This window comes from Trachypithecus francoisi, unplaced genomic scaffold (genome assembly GCF_009764315.1).
Source record: "Trachypithecus francoisi isolate TF-2019V2 unplaced genomic scaffold, Tfra_2.0 Lachesis_group20, whole genome shotgun sequence".
Lineage (NCBI taxonomy): Eukaryota > Metazoa > Chordata > Mammalia > Primates > Cercopithecidae > Trachypithecus > Trachypithecus francoisi.
In genome coordinates this window covers 20688299-20707724 of record NW_022681466.1, presented here as the reverse complement: position 1 = coordinate 20707724, position 19426 = coordinate 20688299, and the positions used below count along the sequence as shown (strand labels likewise).

The following is a 19426-nucleotide window of genomic DNA, read 5'->3' as shown; positions in this document are numbered from 1 at the left end:
GAGGCTGAGGCAGGTGGATCACTTGAGGTCAGGAGTTTGAGACAAGCCTGGCCAACGTGGCAAAACACCATCTCTACTAAAAATACAAAAGTTAGCCGGGTGTTGTGGTGCACAGTTATAATTACAGCTATTTGGAGGTTGAACCTGGGAGGCAGAGGTTGCAGTGAGCCGAGGTCACACCAATGCACTCCAGTCTGGGTGACAGAGTGAGACTCTGTCTCAAAAAAAAAAAAAAAAAAAGGGCACGGCTCGGTGGCTCACACCTGTAATCCCAGCACTTTGGGATGCTGAGGTGGGCAGATCACAAGGTCCAGAGTTCAAGACCAGCCTGGCCAATATGGCAAAACCCTTTCTCTACTAAAAATACAAAAATTAGCTGGGCATGGTAGCGGGCACATGTAGTTCCAGCTGCTCGGGAGGCTGAGGCAGGAGAATTGCTTGAACCCAGGAGGCAGAGGTTGCAGTAAGCCAAGATTGCACCACTGCACTCCAGCCTGGGTGACAGAGCGAGACTCTGTCTCAAAAAAAAAAAAGGAAAAATGTTCAAAATTATGTGGTGATGGCCATGCGAATTTATAAATATACTAAAAATCATTGTATTGTACACTTTATGTTTTATTTACATATTTACTTACTTATTTATTTGTTTGTTATTATTATTCTTATTTTTGAGATGGAGTTTTGCTCTTGTTGCCCAGGCTGGAGTGCATTGGCGCGATCTCGGCTTACGGCAACCTCTGCCTCCCAGGTTCAAGCGATTCTCCTGACTTAGCCTCCTGAGTAGCTGGGATTACAGGCATGCGCCATCACGCCGGGCTAATTTTGTATTTTTGGTAGAGATGGGGTTTCTCCATGTTGGTCAGGCTGGTCTGAAACTCCCGACCTCAGGTGATCCACCCACCTTGGCCTCCCAAAGTGCTGGGATTATAGGTGTGAGCCACTGCTCCCAGCCTACATATTTATATTTTTGAGACAGAGTCTATGTCACCCAGGAGGGAGTGCAGTGACATGATCATGGCTCACTGCAGCCTTCAACTCCTGGGTTCAAGCCATCCTCCCGCCTTAGCCTCCTGGGTAGCTGGGACTAGAGGCATGCCCTGTCGTACCTGCCTAATTTTTAAATGTTTTGTATAGACAAGGTCTTACTGTGTTGCCCAACTTGGTCTTGAACTCCTGGCCTCAAGTGATACTCCTGCGTCAACCTCCCAAAGCACTGGGATTACAGGCATGAGCCATCACTTCTGGCCTGTTGTACACTTTATTTATTTTTTATTACTTGTTATTTTTAAGATAATAAAATATTGGCCGGGCATGGTGGCTCAAGCCTGTAATCCCAGCACTTTGGGAGGCCGAGACGGGCGGATCACGAGGTCAGGAGATCGAGATCATCCTGGCTAACACTGTGAAACCCTGTCTCTACTAAAAAAATACAAAAAACTAGCCGGGCGAGGTGGCGGGCGCCTGTAGTCCCAGCTACTCGGGAGGCAGAGGCAGGAGAATGGCGTAAACCCAGGAGGCGGAGCTTGCAGTGAGCCGAGATCGCCCACTGCACTCCAGCCTGGGCGACAGAGCGAGACTCCGTCTCAAAATAAATAAATTAATTAATTAATTATTATTAATAATAATAAAATATCTTAAAATGTCACTGAGGCTGGAGTGCAGTGGTGCAATCTCAGCTCACTGCACTCTCCACTCCCAGGCTCAAGTGATTCTTGTGCTGCAGCCTCCCAAGTAGCTGAGACTACAGGTGCCTGCCACCACAACCAGCTAGTTTTTGTATTTTTAATAGAGATGGAGTTTTACCATGTTGGCAAGGCTGGTCTTGAATGCCTGAGTCACCTCAGGTGATCTGCCTGCCTCGGCCTCCAAAAGTGCTGGGGTTACAGGCACTAGCTGCCATGCCTGGCCCTGTTGTACACTTTATTTTTTAATTAATTAATTTATTTATTTATTATTATTTTTTTTTGAGACGGAGTCTCGCTCTGTCGCCCGGGCTGGAGTACAGTGGCCGGATCTCAGCTCACTGCAAGCTCCGCCTCTCGGGTTTACGCCATTCTCCTGCCTCAGCCTCCCCAGTAGCTGGGACTACAGGCGCCCGCCACCTCTCCCGGCTAGTTTTTTGTATTTTTTTAGTAGAGACGGGGTTTCACAGTGTTAGCCAGGATGATCTCGATCTCCTGACCTCGTGATCCGCCCGTCTCGGCCTCCCAAAGTGCTGGGATTACATGCTTGAGCCACTGCGCCCGGCCTATTTTTTTATTTTTTGAGATGGAGTCTCGCTCTGTTACCCAGGCTGGAATGCAGTCGTGCAGTCTTGGCTCACTGCAACCTCTGCCTGCCAAGTTCAAAATATCCTCTCACCTCAACCTCCCAAGTAGCTAGGATTAAAGACATGCACCGCCACACCTGGCTAATTTTTTTATATTTTTAGTAGAGATGGGATTTCACCATGTTGGCCAGGCTGGTCTCCAACTCCTGATCTCAAATGATCCACCTGCCTCGGTCTCCCAAAGTGCTGGGATTACAGGCGTGAGCCACCATGCCCAGCCTGTTGTACATGTTAAATGGGTGACTTATATCTCAACGAAGCTGTTCTGTTTTTTAAAAAATCACTCTGACTGTTGCACTGAGAATAGACTACAGGAGCAGACCAAGGGCAGAAACTGTGGTCATCCAGGAGAGAGGGAAGGCAGTGGGTAGCAGTGGAGGGAGAAATGCGCTGATTCTGGATTTATATTGAAGGCAGAGCAGACAAATTCCCTGATGAATCAAATGTGGGATATACAAGAACATAAACTAGAATAGTTGAACAACTGGAGTTCTGGAAAGAAGGAAGGGATGGCCTGAGGGCATGGGCCTTCAAGGGCAGTGCTGAGATTGCCCTTAGAATTTAGGTTGTAAGACCCTGGCTTTTTATTTTTTTATTGATTGATTGACTGATTGATTTAGAGATGGAGACTTGCTCTGTTGCCCAGGCTTCAGTGCAGTGGTGCAGTCTTGGCTCATTCAACCTCTGAGTCCCGGGTTCAAGCGATTCTTCTGCCTCAGCCTCCAAGTAGCTGGGATTACAGGTGTGTGCCACCATGCCCGGCTATTTTTTGTATTTTTAGTAGAGACGATGTTTCACCATGTTGGCCAGGCTGGTCTTGAACTCCTGACCTGAAGTGATCCACCTGCCTCGGCCTCCCAAAGTTTTGGGATTACAGGCGTAAGCCACAGTTCCCAGCTGACCCTGGCTTTTTAATTTGAATATTAACCCTATTATATTTCAGAACATCTCTGAGCATCAGTTTCCTCAACTTGTACTCAATCAGCTGCAGAGACTGATGGGGACGGACCTGACTCATTTCAAGTGCTTGTGGAGCATTCACTCCATTCCTATCCCCTTCTTTTCTGGCCTTCTAACTGAGACTGCTCTGGGCCAGGAGCCCACGAAAGAACGAGGGGGAGGAATATGGCAGACCTTAGGTCCCAAAGGAGTACTGGGCAGGGGGCTTGGGCATTGTTCTTAGTTATCTGACTCCTGCAGTGGGAAAAGAAGTGGAAGCCATTGCTCATTGCCCTTGAGCCTGACCCATTCGTGGTCATTCTGGCTCCTGTGCCTCCACCTTCCCTGGGGGCAGAAGGACTAGTGCCTACACATTTGGGGTTGGCAGAAGATTATCTTAGAGCCTGTTCTCTTCAACCTAGTGGGAGATTCTAGGAAGGCATTAATTACCATCTTCCTGCTGATGCTTGGTTAATGCGATGATTCAAAAGCTGTATTTTTCAATTACGTTTAACGAAAAGATTTATAGTCAAGTAAAACATAATTAGGAGGCTGCCAGCAGACTGGCTTCCTGAGAAGAAGAAAGGTGGGACCAAGTCCTAATGAGGCAGGTTGGAACCCAGGTCAGAGGACCTTCTTATCCTTCCCGACCCCTCTTCAAAGATGCCGAAGCATTCATCAATTCTAATATTCAACCCACATTTGTAAGTAGCTATTCCATGCTGGGCCCAGAGTGTACAATGGAAGCAGAACAAATACTATGATCCCTACCTTCAGAGAGCTTACACACCAGGAGACGAGGCTGACCAAAAACAACAACAACAAAAAGAAAAAAACCCAAAACCAAAAACAGCCAACAGTTTAACAAAGCGCTGCAAGTGCTGCGAAGAAAATAACAGGATGCTGAACTAGAGAATACCTGGGGGATCTGCCTTGGGCAGAGAGATCCGAAAGTGTTTCAGGGTGAATGGGCAAGCTGAGATTCGAAAGACAAAAATGAGCCAGCCAACCCAAGAGTGGGAGGGAGTTGAGGGAATTGGTTCTCAGAAAGCAGCCCAGGCGGATCATCTGAGGTCAGGAGTTCAAGACCAGCCTGGCCAACATGGTGAAACTCCGACTCTACTAAAAATACAAAAATTAGCCAGGCATGGTGGCAGGTGCCTGTAATCCCAGCTACTCGGGAGGTTGAGGCAGGAGAATTACTTGAATAAAGGAGGTGGAGATTGCAGTGAGCCAAGATCGCACCACTGCATTCCAGCCTGGGCAAAACAGAACTAGACTCTGTTAAAAAAACAAAAACAAAAAAAAACACCCAGGTCCTAGGATGGGGCTCTTAGTGTTTGCAAAATGAAATGAAAAGCCAGTGAGGCTGGTGCATGGAGAGGGAGCAGGAGAGACAGAAAAGGACACCAGGAAGGGAGGTGGGGACCATGATTACAATCAGGCTTGAATTCTTTCATCACCCCAAAAAGAAAGTATACCCATTCAAAATGACTCCCCATTTTCCTCCAAGCCCCCAAGCTTTAGGCAACCAGAGTTACTTTATTCTATATGCTAAGGACTGGGGGGTTTTAAGCCAGGGAGTAAAATGACCCAGCCTATATTTTTAAAAGATTGCCTCAGGCCAGGTACGGTGGCTCACGCCCATAATTCTAGCACTTTGGGAGGCCTAGGCGGGAGGATCACAAGGTCAGGAGTTCGAGACCAGCCTGGCCAACAAAGTGGAACCCCATCTCTACTAAAAAAAAATACAAAAATTAGCCAGGTGTGGTGGCGGGCGCCTGTAGTTCCTGCTACTTGGGAGGCTGAGGCAGGAGAATCGCTTGAACTTGGGAGGTGGAGGTTGCAGTGAGCCGATATCGTGCCACTGCACTCCAGCTTAGTTGACGGAGTGAGACTCTGGCTCAAAAAAAAAAAAAAAAAAAGATTACCCCAGCTGCTATGGGAGAATGGATCAGAGAGAGGCAAGGTGAGAGACTGAAGCAGAGACACAGAGACCCAGGGAAGAGGTGATGTGACCTGGCTTAGGGGGAAAAACACTGAGGAAGGAGAGAAGAGCCTGGATTTGGGATGCACTTTGGAGCAAGAAGCAGTGATTCTTAGTGAGAGTCTATGTGGAGAGTGAGGGACAAGGTGAGCTTAAAGGTGACTTTTAGGTTTCTCTCTTGAACTGGGTGCTGCCATTTATTGCAGTGGGGGAGCCAAGAGGAGAAGCAGGTGGAAAGACATGTGGATAAAGAATTCAGACTTGGCCAACCTAGGCAACATAGTAAGACCTCATCTCAAAAAAAGAAAAAAAAAAAAATTAGCCAGGCATGGTGGCCCACGCCTGTGGTCCCAGCTACTTGGGAGTCTGAGGTGGGAGGGTCACTTGAGCCCAGGAGTTCAAGGTTGCAGTGAGCCATTATCGCACCACTGCACCCCAGCCTGGGTGACAGAGTGAGACTCTGTCTCAAAAACAACAGCAACAACAACAACAAAGAAAATCCAAATGCTCATCAATGATAGACTGGATAAAGAAAGTGTGGTACATATACACCATGGAATACTATGCAGCATAAAAAGAATGAGATCATGTGCTTTCCAGGAACATGTGTGAAGCTAGAAGCCATTATCCTCCACAAACTAATGCAGTAACAGAAAACCAAACACTGCATGCTCTCACTTTTTTTTTTTTTTTTTTGAGATGGAGTCTCGCTCTGTTGCCCAGGCTGGAGCGCAGTGGCCGGATCTTGGCTCACTGCAAGCTCTGCCTCCCGGGCTCACGCCGTTCTCCTGCCTCAGCCTCCTGAGTAGCTGGGACTACAGGTGCCTGCCACTTTGCCCGGCTAGTTTTTTTTTTTTTTTTTTGTATTTTTTTTTAATAGAAATGGGGTTTCACCACGTTAGCCAGGATGGTCTCAATCTCCTGACCTCGTGATCCGCCCGTCTTGGCCTCTCACATGCTCTCACTTATAAGTGGTAGCTGAATGCTGAGATCACATGGAGGTGAACAACACACACTGGGGCCTGTCAGAGGGTGGGGTGGGGGAGGGAGAGTATTAGGAAGCATGATTAGTGCATTCTGGGCTTAATATCTAGGTGATGGGTTGATAGGTGCAGTAAACCACTATGGCACACGTTTACCTATGTAACAAACCTGCACATCCTGCACATGTACCCCAGAACTAAAAACAATAAAGAGTTCATGTGAGGTTTCCCTGGCCCTGAGGGATGGAGGCCTGGATGCCCACACCAAGGGAGTCTCCTCTCACCACCTCACTTTGTTGCTTCCCGGCTTTTATTTATTTATTTTGAGACGGAGTCTTGCTCTGTCACCCAGGCTGGAGTGCAGTGGCGCGATCTCGGCTCACCTTTTTCTTTTCTTTTCTTTTTTTTTTTTTTTTGTTACAGGGTCTCACTGTATCGCCCAGGCTGGAGTGCAGTGATGTGATCTCGGCACACTGCAGCCTCCACTTCCCGGGTTCAAGCGATTCTCATGTCTCAGCCTCCCAAGTAGATGGGATTACAGGCTGCACACCCAGCTAATTTTTGTATTTTCAGTAGAGGCAGGGTTTCACCACGTTGGCCAGGTTGATCTCAAACTCCTGACCTCGGATGATCAGCCCACCTCGGCCTCCCAAAGTGCTGGGATTATAGGCTTGAGCCACTGTGCCTGGCCTGTCCTTTAGCTTTTTTACATGTCTAACTTCCATTCTTCCTGCTATTCTTGGAAATGCATCTCTCTAGTTTGGAGAGGGAATTCTGGAGAGATAATTCTGTCATTCTCAGTTCCCTTTAACTGCCTAAGTTCCTGAAATTCTACCACGAAATTCATACTATACTCATATATATTGAGTACCCACTATGGGTCAGATACTATGCTAGAAGCATTGGCTACATTATTTCATTCAATCTTGCCAACCACTCTTTCCACAGTATTAATAATACAATAATAACAGTAGTAGTAATAAATAATAGTGACCACTTAATGACAACTCACTTGAACTAAATGCTTTACATTAATTGTCATTTTAAAATCTTATTGGGAAATAACCTACACAGGGTCAAATAGCCAGTTAAGAATGGGATGAGAAACCTGGGCTTGTCTCCAGTACACCAGACTCTCTTGGGGGATGAGGACTTTGGCTGCATGAGTGGAGGAAGGGCAGAGGCATTGTGATGCCTTTCCCTTCCTTCTCATGTATTCTTGCAAATGGAGCACAGAGGGAACATTATCTTTCCAGACTTCCTTGGTTGCAGAGGGCAGACACCCTGATGACAACTCCAGGGCCTGCATTTTGCTGGGGAAATGTGTCCATTTCTTGGGGAGGGCACCTACCAGTCCCTTAGAGCAGTTGCCTGGTGTCAGAGGAGGGAGGTTCCCATCTATGTAGTGCAGGATCCTGCTCTGTGATACAAAAGGCTGATTCTTGTATTCATCCTCTGAGGATGGCTTTGGTGTTTGTGCAGGTGCATTTACACTTCTGTATATGCGTGTGTGCATTTGTGTAATAATTGGTGTGCAAAGGACCAGGTGATTTGCACACATGCATGCAAGTCAGAACAGCCTGGATTCTGTGCATTTCCCTCAGGATATGTGTGTGTGAAAGGATGATTATCCGGTTGTCTGGGGCCTCAGAAAGGCAGGTAACTTGTAAATTTCCTCAAGCATGTGCTGGTGGGTGGAGTTCCCACAGGATGGAAAAAGGGGCTGGCCCCAGAATTGAGTTCTGAGCTCAGCTCTCCACCTCTTCCTGCCCGTCTCCAGCTCGCTGCCTCCCCCTGCTTTTCCCCAAGCTGGGCAGAATGCCCTCAGCCTGTGCCGGCTGGCACACATGCCACATGGTGCCTGGCGCGCGTCTGGGCAAGGATGACGCCCCCAGGACCGGCTGGGATACCAAGCCACCCGCTGCCTCTCCCACCTCCAGAACGGAGCGTCCCCATCCCATCCCCTTTCCCAGCCAGGGACTCGGGGAGCAGGCAGGGACACAGCACAGACAGATACAAACACACAGATGCACCCAGAGACGCCCACAGGCGTGTGCCCCTCCGGGGCACAGACGCAAGCGTTCACACAGGCTCGGGTACACACACACACGCTCACCCGCCCAGAGAAATTCATAGGCAGTCTCCACTTGCACGGATCCAGACAGAACCTGACCCGCCTAGGACATTTAGGCAAACCCACCTGGTGTCTCTGTCCGTGGTGCTGAAACAAGAATGTTTGAACATTCTCCCTATGGAAGCACTAACAGGAAAGAGGAGAAAAAGACCTGGGAATGGGTGGTGGACAAAAAAGAAGCAATGGAGGAGAAAGAAGAGAGGGGAGGGAGAAATCTGGTGATAAGAGAGAGAGAATGTAAAGGATTCTAGGATAATCAAGGACTATCTGAACTCTGGGACTAGGAGAGGAAGAAGAAGATGGAAGATGATCTCAGCCTCTATTCCTCCCCGCTGGATGTGTGTCTCCTGTGACCTCCAGTCATTCCTTCCATATGCCACCTTGCCCTAGATGACCTGAAAATAGTAGGGAAAGGAGACCGACCTGGGAAAGCCCTATAGTGGACCTGCAGATAGCTCCCTACCTGATTACTTTTTTTTTTTTTTTTGAGACGGAGTCTTGCTCTGTCGCCCAGGCTGGAGTGCAGTGGCCGGATCTCAGCTCACTGCAAGCTCCGCCTCCCGGGTTTTACGCCATTCTCCTGCCTCAGCCTCCGGAGTAGCTGGGACTACAGGCGCCCGCCACCTCGCCCGGCTAGTTTTTGTATTTTTAGTAGAGATGGGGTTTCACCGTGTTAGCCAGGATGGTCTCGATCTCCTGACCTCGTGATCCGCCCGTCTCGGCCTCCCAAAGTGCTGGGATTACAGGCTTGAGCCACCGCGCCCGGCCCCTACCTGATTACTTATCTCAATTTGTGTTGGGCAAGTGGACAACACTGTTGATCTGGATTTGTTCTGGGGATTGCAGGGATTTAGTGACTGCTTAATGCTTATCCATCAGATTGGATTATGGGTTCCTTTTGCTCTCTCCTGAGATAAAAAAAAAAAAAAGAAAAGAAAAGAAAGAAACTTCCCTCCAGAGAGATTGCCTAATAGAGATGGCTCTCCCACCAGCAGCCCCTTAGTTGTGGAATTTACATAACATGAGGAGTGCCCACTCTTCTGGTGAGGAGATATCTTCAAGGACTGAAGGGGTTATCATATAACTAGGTGGGAAGGGATAAGGGAAGATGGGAGAGAGAAAAAAGAGAAAAGAGAAGGAGAAAGAATGTGTGTGATGGATGAGAGGATGAAAGAAGGAAGGAAAGAGGAAGGAAGAGGGTGGAGATGCAGATGGCAAGAGTAAGACAGGGCTTGAGTGAACCAGACAGACTCCTGTGTCCAGGGAAGGGACAGGGAAAATGTGCCAGTTGGAGTAAATTGCTCCCCTCAAGTGTCCCAGGGGCCCAGATAAGACTGGAATTCCAGCTTAGTCCTGCAGCTGTTCACAATGGCATTCTTCACCCAGAGCTTTAGGCAAAAAGACCCTGTGGGCCAGGACTACCGATGTGAGGAGCAGCTGCTCTGGCGAGGAAGGTGAGGTCAGATGCAGTCAAGTGCATGTGTGGTTTCCTCATGGGTGGGGTGAGGACAGCGGGTGTCTCCTGGGGTGTTTCCACCTATTCATGTGTAAGCAGTGGCAGGAGACAGATGTCACATGCTTGGGTGGGCCCTGGAGAGTGGGTACTGGGTTGATTGAGGATGAGGAGCAGGCAGAGGAAAAGGAAGAAGAGAGCAGAGGGAGAGGAGTAAGTGGGAAGAAAAGGATATTGGATCTTCTTCTAGAAAGTTCTGGATGTTCTGTTATTCTCTTTTTTTCCTACAATTTGAAAAAAAGGCCTAGGCTCAGTTGGGTATGGTGGCTCATGTCTGTAATCCTAGCACTTTGGGAGGCTGAGGTGGGTGGATCACTTGACTCTAGGAGTGTGAGACCAGCCTGGGCAACATGATGAGACTCCATCTCTATAAAAATACAAAAAAATTATCTGGGTGTGGTGTTGCATACCTATAGTCCCAGCTACTCGAGAGGCTGAGGTGGGATGATCGCTTGAGCCCGGGAGGTGGAGGTTGCAGTGAGCCAAGATCTCACCACTGCACTCTAGTATGGGTGACACAACAAGATCCTGTCTCAAAGAAAAAGAAACAAAAAGAGGAAGAAGACCTACGCTACCAGCTGGGCACATCTACCTCAGTGTCTTTGTCTGTGGTATAGTTATAGTGAGAATCCCAAACTCATAGGGTTATTGAGAGGATTATCAACTCATGTATAATGCTGAGTCAATTACTAATATATCACAAGTTCCAAATGTATGTTAGCTTCCATATTGTTGTTGTTACATCTTGGTTTTGCACTGGATCACTTGGGGAATTATTATTATTATTATTATTATTATTATTATTATTATTTGAGACGGAGTCTGGCTCTGCCGCCCAGGCTGGAATGCAGTGGCCGGATCTCAGCTCACTGCAAGCTCCGCCTCCCGGGTTCACGCCATTCTCCTGCCTCAGCCTCCCGAGTAGCTGGGACTACAGGCGCCCGCCACCTCACCCAGCTAATTTTTTGTATTTTTTTAGTAGAGACGGGGTTTCACCGTGTTAGCCAGGATGGTCTCGATCTCCTGACCTCGTGATCCGCCCGTCTCGGCCTCCCAAAGTGCTGGGATTACAGGCTTGAGCCACCGCGCCTGGCCTATTATCATTATTATTATTTGAGGCGGAGTCTCGCTCTGTTGCCCAGGCTGGAGTGCAGTCGCGCGATCTCCTGCCTCAGTCTCCCGAGTAGCTGGGACTACAGGCGCCTGTCACCACGCCCGTCTAATTTTTTGTATTTTTAGTAGAGACAGGGTTTGCACCACCACGCCCAGCTAATTTTGTATTTTTATAGAGATGGGCTTTCTCCATGTTGGTCAGGCTGGCCTTGAGCTCCTGACCTCAGGTGATCTGCCCGCCTCAGCCTCCCAAAGTGCTGGGATTACAGGCGTGAGTCACCGCACCCGGCCCAGTTGGGGAATTCTTCGTGCTTACCTAGACCTTCTTGCTATGCCCTTAGGTTCAACACTTTTAGGTCTCCGTTTGCTCACATGGAGGACTGTGATTTCCCAGATATTCAAATTTATTCCTGAAGAGAGGCAGCCAAGAGGTTTTCTGGAGTACAAAGCGAAAATCCCATGACAAGAAAAGTCTAGGATGCAGGTCGCTGAGTTTTCCCACCACAGCCTGTCACGGATGGTTTTCCTGGATTCCTGAAGAAATTGGACCCTGGACCTACATCAGTGCCTCCCTATCCAGCCTGGAGCCTCAGCCATCTGCCCCACGAAGTGATCCTGTCTGGGCCCCACCCAAGCCTGTGTGGGTTTGGGTCATTTCTTCCAGACTCCTCTTCCAACCCCAATTCCTTCTCTTCGTTCACTTTCTTCAACTCACCCTCTGCTCCTTTCTTGTCCCTTTTTTTTTATTCTCAGGAATCTAGTTGGAAGGAAAGGAATTCCCTCACTACTTAGAGTGGGATTCCCCCACCCTGAACCAGCAGAATGGATGGTCTCCTGCTGGTGGTCGAAGAAGCATGTGGGGGCTGGCACAGGAGGGGCGAGGGGTGGCAGGGCAGTCCCCATGTCCCCCTATTCTCCCCAGCTCCTGTCTCATCACTGTCACCATTCAATCATAGCAGATGGGCTGCAGCTGTGAGCGCCAGCCCGGCACACAGGCTGGTCCGTGCCACTTGGGAGAGAAGGAAGAGAGAGGGAGGGAGAGAAGGAGGAGGGATAAAGGGAGGAGGGAGAGAGGAAAGGGAAGAAGAGGAGGAGGAGGAAAGGAAATATAGTGGAGGAGGAGAGAGGTGGCTTGCAGAGAAAGGAGACTTGGTGCCTTTAATGCCTCTCTCTTCCCAGCAGAAGAGCAGAGGCCAGGGCTGGGCTCACAAGCTGGGCAGTGCCAGGCGAGATGGGCATATGCCCTTGATTACTACCAGGACCGCAGGCCAAACCTCCACAGCCGCCACGGCCTCATAAATCAGTTTTTAAGTAGCAACCACATGGACATTTCCCAGCTGAGAGGCCCGGCCTCTGTCGGCCCAGCTAGGGCAACCCTGGTGGAGGGGCAGGTGCCAGGTCAGGGCACTGAAGAGAGAGGGGTGGTCATTGAGGTTTGGTGGGAAGTGAGGCTGAAGCTTTTTCAAGCAAAACCTGGGGCGGGGGCTCCTGCCAATAGAGACTAGGTAAGAAAGTGGCAAGTGGCTGGCAGTGGGTCCAGGACTCCCTGCTGGGACCCTCAGACCCTGTGCTGGATTTCCCTGGGGAAGCTGCTTACAGAGGAGGGAGAGGGTGTTGCTACTGGAACTCCTTCCCTCCAGCTCCCACCCCTGCGTAAGAACAAAGAGTCAGGGTGAGTGTGAGGGCAATGTGTGTGCCTATGCACTTGGGTATCTGAATGTGTTCACCAGGCCTTGAGGGGCAGGAAGGTGTTTCCTGATACCCAGCCCCGGCCTGGCACAGACAGGGCACCCAATAAAGTTGCTTGAATGAATAAGTGATTGAGTGGGAAAGGGGCCAGTTATGCAGACTTGCGTGCGTTCACAGGAATGGGAGATTTCTATCCGAGTGTGTCCTGACTGGATTCTGTGTGTATGTGTGTATGTGGGGGTGTCTGTGGGTGCTCTTGTGGGAGGGGGTGGGGAAGCAGGAGATGAGAGAGCTGGCGAGGGGGATCTATTTCAGCCAACGTCCCTCCACATCCTCCTTTTCAGGACATCTTCCCTACACAGCCCTCCCCAGAGCCACGATTCTCCCCTTCTAAGAATCCATCAGTGGGGCAGCAGCTCCCGCACCCCCACCCCCTTCCCCTGCCAGATCCCGCGGCTGACGCCCTCCTCTCCTTCTCCACTGGCCGCTTAGGTGGCCTGGGGTGCGGAGGTCCCGGCCTGGCGCAATCAGTTGCAGAGCGGATGGGGCGGGGGCGCCCAGCCTTCTTGCGCGCGGTGTCTCCTCCCTGGGTGAACAGATGTCTCGGAATTTTAGATGTGCTCTCCGCCCCTCCTCGCAATAACTCCCCCTACCCCCCCCCCAGCTGGCACCGGCTGTGGCGTGGCGCCCTCCTCCTCCCAGAGCTCGCAGTAGCAAAACCGGTTGATGAATCTGGGAGCACGGCTGCAGGCTTGGGCCAGGAGACCCGGGAGGCCCGCTTGGGCCAGGAGGCCCCGGAGGCCCGCGGCGTGGCAGTGGCGGCTCCCAGCGCGGAGGGAACCGTTCGGCGCTATGCGGACCTCTTCCCTTCTCTCCTTCCTTCCCTTCTCCTGCAGCCCCTCACTCCCATCTCTCCACTGTCTATGTCCTTCTAGGCCTCTGTCCCACCCTACAGTCCATCCCAGCCACCAAGTCCACGAAGATCCTCTACACAGACCCTCACACTGCACGACAGAAACTCCTCCTGGCAACTTTGGTGGAATTATTTCCTCTAGAGACCCCTTTTCATGCATTCCTGAGCCACCCTCCATCACCATCAACTGGCTGCCTGCCCTCAGTAGAAACCCCGAGTTAATCCGGAAAACGTGGGGGGGAGGACGGGAGAGAGTAGGGATTGAGATTAGGGAGGTGGAGGAGACAGGGTTGGCCCTGGCTGTGAGACACCCAAATTTTCTAATCACTGCTAATTAATGAATAATCCAATTCCGTGGACCCCCAACTCAGGGAAGGGGGCGGGACCCACAGCGGGCAGGAGGGGGCCTTGGCAAGGCTTCGCAGTCGGGGTGGTGCCAGGAGCCCTCCCCCACCCTCCCCCCAACCGCCAGCATTCCGAGGTAACAGGCATTTGTTACCCAGCTTGTGCCAGGAGCGATTGGCAGGTTCGAGTAGCACAGTCATTCCTCACACAGATGTCCCTGCGTTCACTCTTCTGATATGAATTCTGTCAGCTCCGAATCCGAGAGAGACAAGCAGACAGCTACACAGACAGAGTCACAGACAGACACAGACACAGCTAGAGCGATTTTCTGGAAGACGCAGAACTCTACAGATATTTTTCTTCCCTGAAAACATTTTTTAAAAAAGAAAGAAAAATAAGAAACGCTCCCATTAATTTGGGGGACACTCTCAGTGCCCGGGTGAATGCTCCACCCTTCCTGTCCTCCTTGTGTTGCCTGTTCAGACTTTTTCAGTGGCCCCGAGAGCCCCACAACATCATTACATAGCTTCTAAGTTAAATGGTGGCAGACAGAACCTCTGAAGTCAGCGAAGTCTGTCCCTTCATGTGGGACCCTTTTGTAGTTCTAGAAATCCAGCATCCCTGAGAGTTCTAGAACACCACCAAGGCGCAAGTTCCAGCATTCTAGAACCTCTGAAATTCAAAATTCCAGAATTCCCACGAATTGCAAATCGTGCTGAGCGCCCAGTTCTTATATTGCCCTCTTCGTGGGTGAGCGGGAAGTGGGTGCTGTCCGGTGCCCCTGAGCGGTTTGCCCTACGTGCCTGGTCCTCACCGGCTGCCTCCAGAACCTTGGCCACTAGCCAAAAGTGCAGCCTGCCCTTTGATTTAGGAACACAGAAAGGTCAAGGCCCCCTGGCTACTGTCCCTTTCTGACGTTGCCTTCCAGAGCGGACCCCATTCCCGCTCCTGTCCTATCCTGGCCCTCCATGCCTGACCTGGCTGTCCTGCCTCTGCCCCTGCCAGTGGCTGCGGGAGCGAGCTGGTTGGTCACTGGGCATCTGTGAGCCGGCTGGGCATGAAGAGCCCTGGGGTTTGGTTCACCCTGGGCATCCTGAGCTAGTGGAGGAAGAAAAGGGGGGCAAAGGGGGGCAAAGAAACTGGTCAGGACAGAGGAGAGGGGCACAGAGGAGTTTGGGCTGTGGTTTGTGGGGTTGTGTTTTTTAATCTTTCTTACTTTCTTTTTTTAAAAGAAAAAGCCCCCATCCTGTGTCATCATTTTTATGGGATCTGCAATTCTGGCAAAAATCTGTCTTTAATTTAGCTGTCCATATAAAAATCCTCACTGTATAATAATGAACAGATGCCATGGAATTTAAGCTGGAGCCTCGGCTCCTCCCCGCCTTCCCCCCGCGCCTGGCACCGGGCACCGGGCACCGGCTGAGTGGCACAGACTGGCACCAACGCGCGAGCGAAGGGTGGGCAGGGGGCGACCTGGGCTCAGCGCCAGGGCTCTGGGGTGGTGAAGGGGCGTCCGGGCGCTGGGGTAGGCCAGGCGGGAGCTTTTCCGTGTTGGTACCAGGGGAGAAGTGTCTGCGGGATTTTTCTGTCTTTTTCTACAAGATTATCAGTAGTTTAGGATTTTGGTTTGGTTTTGCTTTGGCTCTCTGTGGTTCTTCTGATATATTTTTTAAAGCACCGCCCTCCACTCCATATAAACCCAAATGTTTTTGATATTTTAATTGAGTTGTTTTTAACCCTCCCCCTGCGCCGCGCCCCAGCCTCGGCCTGGGAGCACAGCCGAACGCGAGTTCGCTGCAAACGGGATCCGTTCTGCGCCCGGCCGGCCGGCAGCCTCCGCGGTATTCCCGGCGCGGGCGCCTCCAGGGGCTCCCCTGCGGCTCCTGGGGGCAGGGGTACCCTGCTGCCCTCCAAGACTGAGGCTGGATGTGGCATCTGATTGGGAAGTGGGAGAGATGAAGGGAAGAGAGAAAGCCCCAGTGACCCCACTCCAATTCTCGCGCTGTTCCCAAGGGAGAAAAAAAAAACTATATGAGTCCGTTGTCCCCTCCTGCCTCTGCCTGCGGTCAAGAAAGGGGACACCGGCTCAGGATTGAGGGGTTGGTTCTGAGCCCCCCACCCCCACCCCCACCCCCCGCTTTTAATGCGACTCTGGCGAGAACAGATGTCCCAAACCGGGCGAACTGCCCAGACCCCGCCCAGCTGTGCCCTTGGTGAAGACTTGGCTAAGGGTAGGAACTGGCATGCAGGTCCCAAAGGGGTTCGGGGGTTCCCGCGGCCCCTGCGGGACCTGACTTCGCAGCCTTGGCCTCCTGGCCAGCGCAGCCTCAGGCGGGAGGCGGAAGAGACCCGGAAAGACCCGTTCCTAATTCAATTAATTCCAAAAAGAGGAATGAGACGCAGACAGATACGGAGAGAGGCTGAGAGAGAGGTTTAAATACCCAAACACCAGACACACACTCTGGTATGGAACTCCGTAGCCCCCATCAGCCCGGGGAGACCGCGCTGCGCTCCCGCGCTGGAGCGGGCAGGAGAGTTGGCTGCGCTAGAGCCATACCCTGGCTCGCACCTGGGCAGCGTCTCCACCCAACGCTGTGCCCCAGCTCCCTGGGCACGGCCAGCGCCTAGAGGTTCCCTCTTCTCCTCCCCTCGGAGCGCCCCAGTTCCCTTCCCTGCACTAGGGAACTAAAGTGAGTCCGCTCCTCGCATCTCCCTCCCGAAATCCGTTGCCCTCCTTCCTATGAACCCAGCCCTGGTCTTGGCCTTCTTCTCGCGTCCACACTCCCAGGGCTGGCACCCCTGTCCCAGTGCTTTAGGATGGAGAAAGTTTCCAGAGCAGAACAGCCCTCCCAAGGCAGCTGCGCCCTTTCTTACCACTTCTCACCCAGGGAAACTTTGTCGAGAATTTTTAAAGCTGCAGGACATAAAGGCAGAAGCTGCTTCAGAATGCAGAACCGGGGCAGAGTTTTAAGGTTTCTCACAGTTCAGGTGTCATTTCTGCTCTGGCCCCGTGGCCAGCGCCTGGGTATCCCAGCCCTGAAGGATGGAAAAATGACAGTGTCTTGGGCTGTGAGTTGGGAAGCCTGTTCTGACAGCAGAGGCCCATCTGCCCCTCCCACTTTTCGCAAAAAGCAGCATCCTCCTTTGAGCACACTGGAGCAGGTCAGATGCGGAGTCCTGTGCTGCCCCTTTGTTGCCATGGAGGGGTTGGGAGCATAGATCAGGCCAAAGCTGCTCAGTCCTGGTTTCTGCCTTCTCTTTCTCCCCAGCTTCCTTAAGGACTAAACTGTAGAATCTAGAACCATACCTTAGTCTCAGTCCCCCCTCAAATCAATGGCTCCCCTCAGAGCAGGTGAATTCCTGGCAGTGATTCTGGGGAAGAGGAGGAAGCAAGGTTGCCCAAGAGAGAACGAATTCTCTGACCTCTGCCCAGAAATTCTTGTGTCCATCAGCTTGTGGACTTTCCCATGAAAGGGAAAAAGAGAAGCAGTCAGAGCTCCGTGGAGCCTCCAGAGTGTCAGGGGTTTCCTGCCACTGACCCTCATGGGGGTTGGTGTCCCCCAGTGATTTATCGGGCTGTTTCCCCGAGTCACAAAATCAGGGCTGGGGGTTTACTGGGAGTCCATGGCTCACTGTCTGAGTCATGGCTGGAACGGAGCTCAACGGTGAAGGGACAGGAATGGAGCTTAACAGTGAAGGGACAGGGAGTAACTACTTTCCTTCCCTTTCTTGCCAGATGGGCAAATGGCCTGGACTCGGAGATACCTCTTCTTCTCTGTCATCTTCCAAATGCTGGACTTAGAATGGGGGCTGGAAAATCAAGAGGAAGAAGTCCTCCTGATTGAACTTGGATCCAGTCATGGAGTTCAGCGGCCCAGGGGTTGAACTGAGCCGGCTGGTGGGCGCTTGGAGATCCTGACGCTGAGGCTAGGGCAAGAAGGGCGTCCTATCTGTGCCTTCTCCCCAGGCTGGGCACTATGTTGGACCCTCCCCTGCTTCTGTTCTTGGAGCATCTCTGGGTGTGTGTGCACAGGCGGGAGAGCAAACAAGAGAAAGAGACCTGCAAGGGGACGTTTGGGGCCGCATGTCCGCGCACATCTTCTTCTCCTGCTCATCACACCATCTCGCCAGGGAAGTTGAGCACTGGGGAGGAGGGTGATGAGAGGCGAGAGCCAGCCAGAGTGCAGGGAATGTGGGGGGAAGGGTCAGGAATCGGGAAAGTGGCGACTGGTGTGGATGCCGGGATTCACCAGAAGCGGAGTCACTCAGGGAGATTTCTGTCCCAAAAGGGACCCGTGCACCTCCACCCAATGTGATCACAGTCACAGAAGCCCAAGAGTCGTCAGCATCTTTCTAAAAGGGCTAGAATCCTGCTTCAAAATAGAATTGAGCCATGTAGGGTAGCTGAAGAACAATGCATAGAAAGAAGTCTGTGGTCTGGCCAGGGGAGCCACATGGAGGGGTCCTTTGCTTCAGACCCCAATCCCGCCCAGCTCTGGACTTCTGAGCGGGTTCTAGGAAACTGGCTGAGTAGGGGAGAAGCCCAATTAACCTTGTTCCCAGGGCAGGATAAGAATCAGGCCTTGGCATAAGTGCCAAATTCCTTTTCTCTGCAGTTGCCCCTGCCAGGCCTTGCCTTATGCCATGAGTGCAGATCAGACTTTTTTGCAGGTTAGGATCTGGGATATGCGCCTTGCTCCACACTCCCTGCAATAAGTGAGGGGGAAGGAAGATGGGCCAACTCCTTTCTTCTATGAATAAGAGTGATTCAGAGATTTATAAGATGCTGAAGACAGGGACACATACGGGGGATGAAGGCCCTAGTCTGTGATCTCACTCTAGAGAGGCGATGTCGGGAGAATTCCAGAGAAGGCAGTGAAATTTTAAAAGAATGCTGGTAAAAATGTTCTGAAAACTGCTGGAGAATTCCGGCGCAGCATTGGAAAGGGCCCCCTGCTCCATGTTCCCCTGGGTCAGGCACATAGACCTCCCTCTGCAGCCAGAAGGAAAGACACTGGACGAGGGTCAGCACCGCAGAGTGAACAGCTCCTGGCCTTGGCGCCTCTGCTGACTGCCTTCCTGACCACCGGGAAGGTATCCTTTCTACTGGGGGACAGAAGGGGTTTGAGGACAGACATTTAGGGGATGCAATGAGCTCAAGCTCAGAGTATAATTCGATCCACCCTTTGACATGTAGGACTTCCTTCTTCAACAACCTTTCCCTTTCCTGCTTGTCATACTATTTTGGGTTCTTGGACCCAATCTTTAAAAGCCTTTGCACGCTTGACCTTAATCCTCAACCCCAACACTACAAACCCCATTTCAGCCCTAAAACGAGCCACAGTGTTTGAAGAAATAATTTAAATGAGCAGCATCAGAAACAGCCTCCTTGGGGGACTCCTAAATATGTTCAGGCTTTAGGATGGGAGTCTTTGGGGCTCAGAACCTTCTTAAAATATTCTAGGATTACAGCGTGCACTG

The 19426-nt window shown here is 51.3% G+C and overlaps 1 protein-coding gene across 1 annotated transcript in view; it reads left to right on the top strand.

Annotated features, from left to right (window-relative positions):
* The window catches only part of CDK12 (cyclin dependent kinase 12), a 142281-nt gene extending 130262 nt beyond the window's left edge, over window positions 1–12019 (top strand). The window contains exon 19 of the transcript XR_004430606.1: window positions 11340–12019. The gene's annotated coding sequence lies outside the window, so the exon portion shown is untranslated. The remainder of the gene's footprint in view (window positions 1–11339) is intronic.
* The last annotated feature ends 7407 nt before the right edge of the window (window positions 12020–19426 follow it).